General features: G+C 37.8%; 1 long non-coding RNA gene across 1 annotated transcript; it reads right to left on the reverse strand.

Annotated features, from left to right (window-relative positions):
- Positions 1–1,517: 1,517 nt before the first annotated feature.
- On the reverse strand, positions 1,518–13,913 carry LOC121862702. Its single transcript, XR_006088270.1, has 3 exons — positions 12,593–13,913; positions 5,534–5,651; positions 1,518–3,655 (listed from the first exon to the last, which is right to left on the reverse strand). It is a non-coding gene; the product is annotated as an uncharacterized LOC121862702 (long non-coding RNA).
- Positions 13,914–14,251: the final 338 nt, after the last annotated feature.

Below are 14,251 nucleotides of genomic sequence, written 5' to 3' on the forward strand. Positions count from 1 at the left end.
CTGTAGTCTAGAGATTCAAGAGTTTGAATGTGGAAGGGATGAGAACTAAAGATGTGCCAAGAATGATATGGGAAGAAGTTGACTGATGTTGCACAATATCTTGCAGCCTGGAGGGCTGTTGTTTGGTAATTTTGGCAAACCCATGCGAGCATGGTATGTGGCTATAAAATGTTTGTGGTGATGTGAAATATTGAGGGAAATGGTCTATACATAGATAGGAAGATTATATGTTCTAATTTGGTATGTTGCATTCTATTAAAAAGTGTTGGGTTGTATTATGCTCAGAATTGGTCTATTAAATTAAGCTTGTACTGTAATCAAGAATCCTGTTCTGTAACATGAACCCCTAAATTGGGGGAATTTAAATATAGTTATAACTTGTAAGGGGGACTGTAGTGAGAACGTGTTGCTAACAAATAACATTTGTTGTATTTCATGGTTGGTAAAGCATGTCTGGATCTGCTAGAAAAAAAAGGGAAAAATTTTTAGAACACTTATTTTGATTGTGATATTAACAGTTGGTTTGGATACAAAACATGTGCTTTTTATTATTATTTTAATATCTAAAAGACTGGTGTCAGCCACATGGGACAGGTAACCACACTTGTATTAACCTGTTATAAATACCATGATCATAGAAGGTCATTGGAACAATAACTAATGGTTATACACTAATTTTATCTGACTAACTTGTTTATGTACTGTACATGAAAATCTTTGCAGTTCTACACATTTGTACCTGTACTGAAGTTTACCAAACCTGCACAAGACCATTGATTTGTATGCCTACTTGTACATTGTGTACACAGAAATGCTCCTTGTTCCATTCATATCCTCATGAAATTTACCAGACCTGCTCAACCATAATGATGTGTAAACCTACATGTACATTGTGTACATGTGGATAAAACATGCTAATTTTTTTAGACATCAAATATTGTGTACATTTCAGGTCCTTGAGATAATGCACATCAATGCTAGTACACGTATTCAGTTACGATTTACTAATACAGGAGTGTTTTTTTTTTCAATATTTGTGCCTTTATAATTAATCTCTTAACAATTACAGAAGACTGAGGGTGAAGGAGAGAAGGTAGAGGAGTAAGAGGATCCAGTGTGCAATGCCACAGCCATTCCACCGTCAAGCTTAGTCGTGCCCCCGCCCCTCCTGGAGCCAGCGATTACGTCAAGCAGCAACACAACCTCACCCTAGTGGGTTGCCAAATTAAGTTATTCCCCAAGATCTTTCAGAACACGTCCACTCTCTTACCAGCTATTAGTATTAGCCTAATATTATTCTCCTCTTGGAGAATACGTATTCAATTAGTCCATGAAATATATTTGTGAAGCCTGCAGTATAAGGAGGCTTTTGTCCTCAGTGCGCACAAAAAGGAAAGTGATTGATAGGAGTAGTGTTGCTGTGCCTTAACACACACCGTGTTCATTCATGGCCAGTGTAGGAGGTTCTGCAAGCCAGGTATCTTGGGGATAAGACGATAACTGATTCTACACGACTCAATTTTGTGTGTTACCCAGCATAGACAAACACAGATTAGTCTTAAGTGGAGATATCACAAAATTAAAAAAAAAATTTCAGTAAATGCGGCAAGACTTAATTTAGAGTGATGTTGGTGTAAAAATATAATAGTGAGGCAGCATAGCCTCACAGTGACTCGTCAGCAGTCTGCCAATAGGAACCCAAGTGCGTATCGCCGCAAAAGTGAAAAGTGATTAGCAAGCCCCCCCAACCACATTCTTCCCAGTTCATATAATGGAATTTGTGATTTTTCGAAGCTCTCTGTTGAATGGATTTGTGTGATGCATCATTTGACATGGTTCTTTTATTAAATTCTTGTTTCCAAGGGGAGGAGTGTGGTTGGGACAAGAGGAGGAAACTTTTTGTATAGTTTGTATTATGTATTGTGAATAAGGGTGAAATTTTTTGCTAGATCAAGAAATATTAAAGCTAGTGTAAATTTTAGAAGACAAAAAATGAAGTTAGTTATTGTACCAGTAGTGCTTATAATTTGGTGGTACTTTTGTACTTTGATGAACTAGACCAACTTATGATTTTATACCCAAATCAGTCTTAGGATATCTCTGTATTGCTCATGTAGTATTTTTCCTTTTTTTTCTTTTTTTTTTTTTATTACTGCTGATATGTTAAGTCTAGTTTCCTTGATTGTTCCATGACATGTGCTTCTGCCTGCTAGTGAATAAGGCCTAAGCACCGTGAAAATTGCTGTTGCATCATATTATCCAGTTAAGGATTTGGTAATTCTGCAATCTCCTCTAATGCACTTGTTAGAAGAGCTAAAACTTTTAAAGTATTTGCAGAATGGAAACCATTACAATTTAAATTCCAATATATTTGAATAGCATAGATGTAACCAACCCCTTAATAATATAATCGAAATTGTATCTTTTAACTTGTAAATCATAGGAATAGATCTTTATTTAATTTTTAAGAAGTCATCATATGCAAAAGCACTAATATTTTGAAATTGAAATTCAGTTTTAGTACTAATTTTAATGGGGTTTACACATTTCTCATTATACAGAACTAAGCAGTTTGCACAAGACTTTTTGTCCTGGCATTGGCAATACGCAAAATTTTACTGGTGCTTTGCTGTTTTTATGATATCTTGATTTGCCGTGTAATAAAGGATATTAAGAAGTTTACACATTGTACCATTGTTGTTTTATTGTCATGTATTCCAAAATATGCTAGACATTTATAGTGAAAATTCTAAAGCTCTTTTGTTAACTCTTTTAAGATTGAATTACGTATAGAACAAAAATATAACCATAAGCAATATATGTAATTGCCTATTAGTCTGTTTGTTCATCCTACGAGTCGCATCTGTTTGTTGATAGCTACTGAAGATTTGTGTTCATGAACTTTGGACAATACTGTATATAATTTTCAATTTCTGCCTCTCAGCTTTTTCCAGAAGTTGAGGTTGGCCAATTATTTTGACAAGGCTCTCATCTCTTATGAGTATTCTATCTCTTGGTCAGCTCTTGACATTGATACTATATACAAAACCATACACTGTTAAGCGTGATAATGGATAGGCACCATGAACTGGGGAGATGATTTTTTTTTTAGTTTTAGGGGTAACTAGGTTAAGGGTAAGTTTAGCTAGGACATCTCTGAATTTTGTGGATGTTTGTATCATGAGCCAGATGAAGTAAATTGTAAAAAATTTCATCATGATGCATTTAAGAGGTTTGTTGTACTGTCTTTCAGGGTTAAATGGTGATAGTTAGTGTTAAGTGTTGGCAGTACCTGAAACAGAACAAAATATAATTTGGCAAGATCAATGCACAGTTTACATTACCATTTAATAGCTGTGATGTGTGGGGGGTGAATAAGTTGAAGAAATTTTAGGGCAACTGATGGTTGTTGGCAAGTTGAATAATATATGTATGAAAAAGTAGTAAGATACCTTTTACCATTAATGCAGAATCTTCCTTGGAACTGTCCTTTACATGATTAGTTATTTTTATTAAAATGTATAAATAGACACGTCTATGTCAACATAAGCAAGATGCCTGGTGATGACTGTGTCTTGAGATCCTAGTGCGTCCATTTGTAAGAGTAAGAGGAACCGGTCTGGTCCCAACACTGGCTTCACAAGACGTAACCATCCTATATAGGGAACAAAGTAATGTTAATGCAAATTCTCTCTGAACTTGGTCTACTGTATTTTGAGTTAATGTAACACAATGGCCTAAAACTTTTAATTAAATGTAAAAAAAAAAATAGTGGCTATAGTGTGGACTATACTGTACTGTACTTATAGATGATTGTGTTTATCATGAATGCAATTTGTCTGATTAAAACCAATGAATGAATTATTTTTTTGGCCATGTTCTGTGGCACATATGTTGCCTCTGTATTTACCACTATTTTGTGAATTAATTTGATCTGTTTGGAGTAATAATGTTCAGTTGTGGCTTTGAGTAATATATTTTAACCTTCTCGCGCATGATGACACAATTCGTGTCATATTCATAAGACCAACTTCACGGTGATGCAAATCGGGTCTCCAAACTTTAAAAAACTCTCCCAAAATTAAAGTTCTACACAGAATTGCATCAAATTGTGATGCATCATAGTAGCAAGTAAATTCTATCAAATGAACTACGTAATTGGCAACTCTCGAGGCCCATAGGAAGGGAAGACGAACGATAAATGTGTAGTATTATATCGGTAGTAAGACGATGTTGTGTCCTTTTACGTTTCCACAGTTCCATGCGGGCTGCCTCAACTCCTGGATTACAGTGCTTACCCTACTCCCTGAAATAATTATTTTAGTGTTATTGAAGTGATGGTTGTGTAATGTAAACTTTTGTTCATATTTACAGGGAAGTGTTTAGTTTTCAAAAGCCATTATCATATCAGGCTATACAACCTGGTTATAGTGACAGTGTCTCAAAGAAAGTCCAAAAGAGGATGTTTTTCTAGCCTTACATAAATTCTATCTGTACCATTCTCCTCTTTATAGTGTTGGCTACACGATGCAATATAATTTATATTGATATAAGATATTGGCACAAAAATAATCAAATATTATTTTTTACTATTTGAGAATTGTTTAAATTTTTTGCTATTTTTTCAAAAGTTACTGGTCATATCGGAAATCTGATTACTGCGTTGGGAAGCTCATAAAATTCTGCTGCTAGCAGTGCATATTACTTAAAAGTTGGCTTGGACAATTTTGAGCTAGGAGGTTGTGAACGTATTGATGTGTATTTTATTTCATGTTTATTAGAAGCGATGAAAAATTGCTATGTACTTGTATTTTTTCTATTTATTTATATTTTTTTTGGATTATGCCAATAAAAGTTTTTTCGGAAATTGATAAAGCAAAATAAAAAAAAAATAAAAACAATTATCGTGTGCTGTCTCACCTGCCGTGGGGACCTCGGAGATGTGATCTTGCAACTGGGAAACTTGAAACTTATCTCGTGCGCGAGAGGGTTAAGATTCTGCACCTGTAGTTAATGATTCGGCTAAATACAATATACTATTGTTCACTGTGCATAAGGATGGATCATGCAAGGGTTGTTCACATTTGTGATTGTTACATACCTGCTTATATATTTCATAATGGTGTTTCCCTCATCCCTTAATATACAATAGGATGAGGTTAATTGTACAAAAAAAGAAACATTTAAACTAACCTTGAGCAAGAGTCGAGGTGACGTAATTCCTCGGCAGTTACAAGAGAACATGAGGAGTTAGTCATGAGGATTAGCCAAGAAATTTTTATGAGTGGTGTTTCGTGAATAAAATTTGGGTTCTTCATAAAGTGAACAAGTCGTGTTAGTTAGTATTGTAAAAGGGTAAATCCTACATGGTTTCAGGAGCAAATCTTTACATGCTTTATAGTGGTGATGTTCAGTTTTTTCTGCAGTTTAAAACTAATTACACTGGAAGGGCACTTGTTGTTCCACCTTGTGACATGGAAGGTTGGAGTGTGTGGTATGGTATGAAAAACTTTGAACACCTCTACCAACTTACCAAATTTATTCATTCTCCTTACATCGAAGCAGTTCTTGTTATTCCCGCTTAGAATCCAGTAGTTTGTTCTCATGGTGTGTCCTGTCCTACCACTCACAAAACGTAGAGTAGTCAGTGGCTGGTTCAAAGAGGTTTTTCATTAGGTAGATCACCAAAGCTCAGAAGTTATGCAGTGAGAGGATGAGTGATTGAAAACTGTGATGCTCTGGTATGGTGATGTATTATTTCATGATAAGTAATATATTGACCTGATGAGTTGATTGGAGGTACAGTAGGAAATTGTACATTTATCTATTATTGTGGTAGAGAAGTGGTCCCCAACCTATAGTTTGCAGACCCATATTATGGAGCCCACAATGGTTTATTAGAAAATTGAAATATTTGAGGTTTGTATGAGTGAAATTAATTAAAATCTGCAATAACCTGGTACAACTTTCTCTCTAAACTGAATTTTCTCACGTATTTCCTGTAAACATGACACAATTTACTCTAAATAAAAAAGCATGGTTACAATTCAAGGTTTTGGCGCCCTCCACTATACAGTAATATCTCCATTAACCGGAATCCCTCAAACCCGGAGCTCCGATAGCCGGAATTTAAATTTTCTTGAAAAAATTGTTCCTAAAGCAATAATTTTCCAGAAAATTTTGGCTTTGGGAAGGATTTTCCGGAAAATTAACAAGAAATTTTTTCCCATACCCGGAAAATTTCAAGGATGGTGTTTTTTTTATGGGTTTGAGAGATGAAAATCAGACGCATTTTCTGGAAATTCAGAGAAAATTTTTTCCGTAACCCAAAAAATTCCGGGGCCGAGGGATATTTTTCTGGGTTCGAGAAATGATGTAATGAGTAATTTCTGGAACTTCTGAAAAAAAAAAATTTCCTTTGCCCGGAACATTCCGGGAATGAGGGATTCTTTCTGGCTTTGAGAGTTGTCTTGTTACCCGGAAGTCTCTCATTCCCAGAAATGCACTGCACCAATTGTTCCGGCTAACAGGGATATTACTGTATTTACAATGATAAATATGGCCCAGAGCCTACAAGAGGTTGGGGACCACTGTGGTAGAGTAATAGATTTTAAATTTATCTGATGGTACAGTAATAGATTATACATTACAGGTGCTCCTCTACTTACGAACGAGTTACGCTCATGATGTGTGTTTGGAAGTCCAACTTTACTCTTGTAGATACATTGTACTTTTTTGTGCAATGCCTTAATCAAAATTTAAATCTTATCTTGTATGTCTAGAATAACTCCTGTAAATTACGCCTTTAACATACGGAAATTGCTCTTTAAGCACGAAACAATCGTTTGAATGTTCCAGTAGGAGAGTTGTAAATGAATTTCTTTGATAAATAATAGGTTTTTAAACATCAGTGGTGTACTAAAAAATTAGCCAAATTTCTTATGATAAAACAATACTACATAAATGCTCTTGAGCTTCCAGCACGATGTGGGCTTTCATGGTGGTTCTTGAATACCAACCGGAGTTGTTTTGTAAACTGATATTCATGAAATGGTATGATAAATTCTGATATATTAGTCAAGATGGAATGACACATCAATGTACACTCTACAGAAAGTATCTGCAAGGTGGGGTTAGATGGATGTCAAAATGAACATTGCGATTCCTGTTGTCTCGGTAGGGTTGTCAAAACCCTTCATCTGTCGAGTCCTATTGTCTGGCAAAAAAATTTTGCAGATACTTTTTGTAGCGAATGTACAGTACAGATTAATGCACAAAATTATAAATGCACAACTTCATCTTTTTTTTAATAGACTCAAGATAATACATTACTTGATGAATACTTAAGTGGTTAATTGATTTATAAATTAAGTACATATACTGTAATAAACTAATGAACTTTAGATTAACTAAATACATCGACTGATATATTAGTAATCAAGATGACACTAGGTAGGTAATCCATTCATAAGTTGGTTATTCATTAATTACCCGAGTGATTTATTTTTGTATAGATAAATATTCAGATGTACAAATAGGCAGATCAGATTGAATGGTGGTTATTTAATATGTACAGTATATTAATGGCATAATTGATGGATGGTAATAGCTAAATTTTCTATTAAACTGACAAATATTTTTCTAGCATGTATGGATGGGTTTCTCCACAAATTATTACGGATAGATTTGAGATACACCAACTTTTAAGACATTGAAAGAGATACATCGATTTGTTGATACCGATTGATAGATCACTAGAAAACAAGAGTAATGGTGATAGGGTGATAGACTAAGGTTTATAGATATTACTTAATGGTGAATGATTAGACATGTATAGAATTTCATATATTGTACATAGACAAATTGAATGATTGAGATTTATAGTCTGGATTATAGACATACAGTATTTGATAACAGAATCATTGAAAGGCCAAAACTAATAGATTAAGTAAAGACAAATTGTCATGTTGTAGTTATTGGCAGGATGATATATTTGACCTGATGGAAATGTAAGCAACCTTGTGTTAAGTTTTCTCTTATATACACTATATGTCATGTATCCGTATGTACTTTATTTGTCAGACCATAAATTACTTTTACCCTTTGATAATATGAAAAATTGGCAAAAAATTCTCTTGCATCTGGCTTCACATTGGTAACTGCAATTTAATTTCCTGTATAATCTTAAAATGGTTGTTTATTGTAAATCAAATAATACAGAGTACCTGTACAGCAATAGAAAATCCTGAGAACATTATGGACATGAAACTATTAGTACATTCAGGGTCTTCATATGCATAAACTTGTATGGGAGAATTTATCACTTTGGAGTCTTCATGTGCAAAAATTTGCTTATGAACATGTAGTGATAAAATTTTTTGTTAGTTGTCTATCGTCGGCTAGATACGCACGTTGTCACTATAATTTGTCTGATTAACGAAATCCTTACGAAAATCACGTTTTGGTGTGAGTATCAGCTGATTGAGTACTCTGCCAATTCAGTAATCTGTTCTATGTTTACATTTGTTTCCAATGGAGTAAATATCAATAAGTTGTGCTCTTTAATATTTTGGCATGTTTTATATTAAAATTATAAGTCATTTTAACATTTATTTAACATTGATAATACTGTATATGCAGTACAGGGAACTAGTTTGTTGTGCACCCATCAGATGCACGAGTCAATCACAAGGCGTCGGTTGAATTTTGAAAACAGTGGAGAGAGCATCTATTTTGTTGGCGTCTTGAATATTTTTGCATTTTTCATTTAAATTAGTGGTCATTCTGAACTTTAGTTAACATATTGATAATATATAGTGCAGTGTTGATTTAAAGAAAATTATCTTGAATTACACCAAGTGAACTTAAAATTTTATTGGTGAAACTACTGTGTCAAGCATGGGTCCCCTGAAAGGTGATTTCTCCTCCATCCCCACTTCCTTCTCTTCTCCCTTCTCCTCCACCCCCACTTCTAATTCCCATCATCAAACTAAGTGCACTTTACTGCATTTTTATTTTACTTTGTATGTACTTTTAAGCGAGCTGGAACCAATTACCCAATATCCCATTGAAACAATGGATTTGGTTAACGAAATTTTCAGTTAACGAATGACCTTCTGGAACGAATTGTGTTCGTTAACCGAGGGACCACTGTACTTTACGAAATATTTATTCGTTTAGATTTTTACGTTGTATTTTTTTCTCAAAGATATGTACAGTCAGTTCTGCTATAACACGATAGTTGTGCTTTTGTAAAACCTCGCGTTGTAGAAATTCGCGCAATAGAAATAACGGCTTGTGGAGAAAATAGGGTTAGATGCAGATTACTCGAAATTAAAAAAAATTGAGTAGTTAGCCTAACACAAAGGATAGCACAGTCTAAATAAATGTTACATTCATATCTAATAATGAAATCCTACAGTAAATGTAATGCTTTACCTTGAAAAAATATGAATATAACTTGATGGGGGAGAAGGGTGATTTTCAGGTTGATAACATCGACATTCTCCTCAAGTGTTCTAGCCTTTCTTTTACGACCACCACCGGGAATGCGATCACCAGAACGCTTCTTGGAGATATTCTTCTTTCCCATATTCACAGTTAATACTACAAAATTGGAGAAATAGTAAGAAAAAATCACTGAGGACGCTTCAAAACAACCCACGTGTGTGTTTCAACTGATTGTGTGATGGAAACAGAGCGCGGGTGTAAAACGCTATTAGTCCACACTGTGAAACATTATTTTTATTTTATTTTTTCATACAGTATTTATGGGAACTGCTTAATTTGCAAAAAAAAAAAGGATGAAGTTTATAGTCCCTATCAAATAACACTTCACAAACAAAACACATGAATCGATTGAACGTGTGATGTCGAACGTGAACCGTAAACACTGCATAACTCTGTGCCAAGCAACAGTACAGTACTGTACATGTACACTTAAAATGTTCGAGTAGAATCGCGTTGCAACAAACAAGCGTTCACGTTTTACAAATATCGTCTTCTATTCATTAATCGCGTTATAGCCAATTCTCGTTGACAAAACAGGCGTTATAGCAGAACTGACTGTATTCTGGGAAGGAATACTACCATATTCTGGGGCAGACTGGGGCGGATTACTACTGCATTCTGGGGCGGAATACTACCATATTTTGGGGCTGGGGTAGAATACTACCGTTGTTGTTTAAGGCGAAATCCTATGATCTTCTACAGCGGAATCTTAATCGTATTCTGGAGTAGAATCCTTCCGTATTCTGGAACAGAATCCTACAGTATTCTGGAGCGGAATCCTACCATATTGGTGGAATCAGACTGTCTTCTATGGCAGAATCCTACTGTCCTCTGGGGAAGAATCCTACCGTTTTCTGGGTTAGAATCCTACCGTCTTCTGGAGCGATATCCTACCGTCTCCTGGGACGGGGCCAATTGCAAGAACGGTTATGGGGTGTACGGCGCCATTTACGATGATCTTGCCCTGGTCTTTTTTCAGCAATATCGTCTTTAACATATGGAATTCTGCACTTTTCGAAGCTTTGGAGGAGTCTCGAAACAAGTTTCCTGGTGGGAATTATTAGCTAGTGCTGTACTCAAAATATCGAAACTTCAAGATCTCTCCAGAGCTTCAAAATGGTGGTATTCCTGAAACATGATCAGGGCAAGGTGGTCATCGTAAATGGCGTCGTACACCCCACGACTGTTCTTGCAATTTACCCCGAATCTTGGCATATTCCGTGGCAAAATTCTATCCTATTCTGGGATGGAATCCTACCATATTCTGGGGCAGAATTCTACCATCTTCTGTAGCGAAATCTTACCGTCTTCTAAGGCAATACTATCGTATTCTGAGGCGGAACCCTACTGTCTAATAAGGCAGAATCCTACTGTAATTTGGGGAACAATTCTACGGTATTATGGGGCAGAATTCTACTGCCTTCTAGGGTGGAATCCTACCATATTTTGGCGCAGATTCCTACCGTATTCTTGAGCAGAATCTTACATTATTCTAGGGAGGAATTTCTACCGTCGTCTGGGGAAGAATCCTACCGTCTTCTGGAGTCTGCAATATGTACAACACCACAATCAAGCCCCTGGGGGCACTGCCGTCCTTATGAGGGCCCCTGGGAGCACCACCGCCCCTGGCAAGACCTCTGAGGGTGCCACCGCCCCTGGCAGGACCTCCGAGGGTTCCACCGCCCTTGCAAGAGCCACCGCTACTGGGAAAACCCCTGGGAGTGCTACCGCCCCTGTGAAGGCTCTGGGGGCACCACCGCCCCTGAGAGGACCCCTAAGGGCGCTGACGCCCCTGGGAAGGCCCCTAGGGTGCCGCCTCCACTGCGAAGGCCCTTGGGGGCGCCGCCACCCCTGGGAGGGCCCTAGGGGGCGCCGCGGCTCCTGGGGGCACTGCCACCAGTGGGTGGGCCTCTAGGGGCGCCGCCTCTGGGAAAACACAAAAAATCCCTAAAAGCAAACTGGAACAATTATAGTTCAGCTGAAAAAGATTAACCAATAGCAGGCCACAAATCACACGTCTTGTCAGCTGGGACGGTGGGCTAAAAAATTGCTTGCTCTTTATAGACGACGCTCACATATGCTATCACGCACTTCTATATGCAAGTTACATAGAAAACAGTCCTTTGTTTACTGTTTCGGGGATTCTAGTGTGCCCAGATATTGTTTGACCATCCTGGAAGTCATTTTGAGCTCCAATTCAGGGGATGGCAGGGGACCTCAAAAGCATGATACACTAGCACAGGGGTCACCAAACTTTTTTCACAGTGGGCCGGATAACTGAAAGAATGACGAGCGCGGGCCGCATAATCATTCTATTCAATACTTGCAAGCCAGAACGAAAGCTCTGGTAACGTCAGAGCATAGTTTTGAGCTACCACGAGCCGGGGAAGGACATGGGATCCGGCCCACGGGCCGTAGTTTGGTGACCCCTGCACTAGCAGAACCCAAGGCAATAAAAAATGTCATGGGATGTTATTCTATCACTAATGTACAGTTTTTATATGCATTAAAAAAATACTTTAAACTATGATCTCCCAACCTGCACGGTTGGGTGAGAGTCATCTGTAAGACCACAGAAATGAGACGAGAAAAGGCAGAAATCGTGAAGTCAACAGAAAATTAGCCTGATGTGATAACCCCATCACTGTTGTCCTTGGACAGATCCTTCAACATACCCTTCCACATCATGCCCTCAAATAGGGTATCTTGGTGCCTTATACCACACTAGGTGGTTTTATTAGAGCAGTCGGCCCAGTTAGTATCGTACAGGCATGCTGATCACCATCTTGAATTAAGCTCCTCTACTAACCATTCAGGGTGTGTCGGCAAGCCAAGAGACTGTGGTGATTCAAGTGATTACATTCTCAAAGCAAAGCACATTAACTGTGTGGGGCACAGTGCTCTATTGGGGACTGATTGACAGTCACAATGCATGGAGGATTTATTTAAATTTACTCTGGTCTTTTGAGACCTACCAAAACAATGGATCATCACTTGGACACTGTGCTGTAAGGGATAAATGTACTTGAATCGGTCACTTGTCAAAGCATGAAGGGTTACAAATACTAGTCCAGGAACTTACCATGGGTTTAGGGACGTAGGAGATGGTCGGGAGAGAATAAAAGGAGTACAAGACTGTGTGAGTGTTGTTGCTAAGGCACTCACGGTCATTCAATGGACACTCCTTCCTGCATACTACGGTTCCTTCACGCTGATAAATACTGAGTGGGGGAAGGGTAGGCAATGAATGAATACATGAATGTTATTTGCTTATTGCAAATACAGTGCAGTACTCCATATAAATTTGATCCCATAACCATTTCATAAATAAGTATGTACATTAATATTAAATGTGCCCACTATTTCATTTTTAAATAATTGAAAATTATTAGTATTGTATAACATCATATAAGAAAGAAAAAACATAAATGAGGCTTAGGGGAACTTCTTGGGGTCAACTTATGACAGCAGACTGAATTACATAGTATATACAGTATTCATTGTTTTCTAAAATTTAAAACTCGTATCACTAATGTCTTACTCTTGATTAATAACTGTACAGGTTCTATGTATCGGCAAAGGCATGGCCCCGAGGCCTAACAATGTGAATATTTGCCTGGTTTTAATTCATAACTGGCCTAAGGTACAGTTGCTCAAAAAAACTATCTGCAACTCGGTAGGATTGTCAAAATCCTTTGTCCGTTGCATCATGCCATCTAACACAACTTTGTCAAGATAATATTTTGAGTGCCTGTACCTCTAGCATGTCAAACCCTCAAATAACCACCACAGTTTTACAGCTATTTTCTACATTAGCATAGGTTTACCCAAAATGAAATGCCAGTATAGTATATACAAGTTCTAGTACTTAAGCATGATAAAAAATTAACAAAGAAGACAAATGAAATTATTAAAATAAAAGCTGTATTTACAAAAAGCTGCTGGAAATATGATGTAATAAGTATTGAAAGAAATTAAAATTCGCCTTTCGGTAGGTGTGTGTGGTTGCACCGAGAAACATGCATACTTGTGAGGTGGTGGCAAGGTTTGAGGAGAGTGGTGTTCTTGAGATATATTAACTCAAATGTATTGACACCGAGTAAGGAAGGCAGCCAAGAAAATGAAAAAGAGAGTTGGTGCCAGTACAAATCCTTCTTTTATCCCCGTTTGAATAGGGAGGAACTCAGACTGGATACCATTGTGTAGGACACTGCCGTTTATGCCATGGTGAAGTTGCCTCACAATGGCATTGAATTTTGGTGGGCTGAGGGTCCACCAGAGAGTTTCCCTGTTATCGGAGTCGAAGACCTTGGTTAGGACGAAAAAGGCAATGTACTTTCTGGGAAAGTTGGCTATGTACTTTCCCAAAACGTAGATTATCTACTTTTCGGGAAAGTAGATTATTGACTTTTCGAGGAAGTAGATTGTAGTGGAATTCTCCCCTACAAACGCTGTTTGTCGCTGCCTAGCCGACCCCACCAATTCCCCAGTGTATGCCTCGTGCTCTAGGTCAACCAGCGCCGCCATACACCACGGAGCGGGGGTCAACTGCTAAGCCACGCCTACCCCCGCTATTTAAGACCTGACCTCGTGGTGATCTGCCTCTCCTTCTACCTACACCAACCAGCCAGCAACACCACCTCCGCCTGCCTGGCGGTCCTCGCTCCTCCTCCGCCGCTGCCTGGCGGCCTTCGCTCCTCCTCCTCCTGCCTGGCGGTCCTCTCTCCCGCTGGTGAGCATG

This window comes from Homarus americanus, unplaced genomic scaffold, assembly GCF_018991925.1.
Source record: "Homarus americanus isolate GMGI-L3 unplaced genomic scaffold, GMGI_Hamer_2.0 scaffold2929, whole genome shotgun sequence".
NCBI classification, from domain to species: Eukaryota; Metazoa; Arthropoda; class Malacostraca; order Decapoda; family Nephropidae; genus Homarus; species Homarus americanus.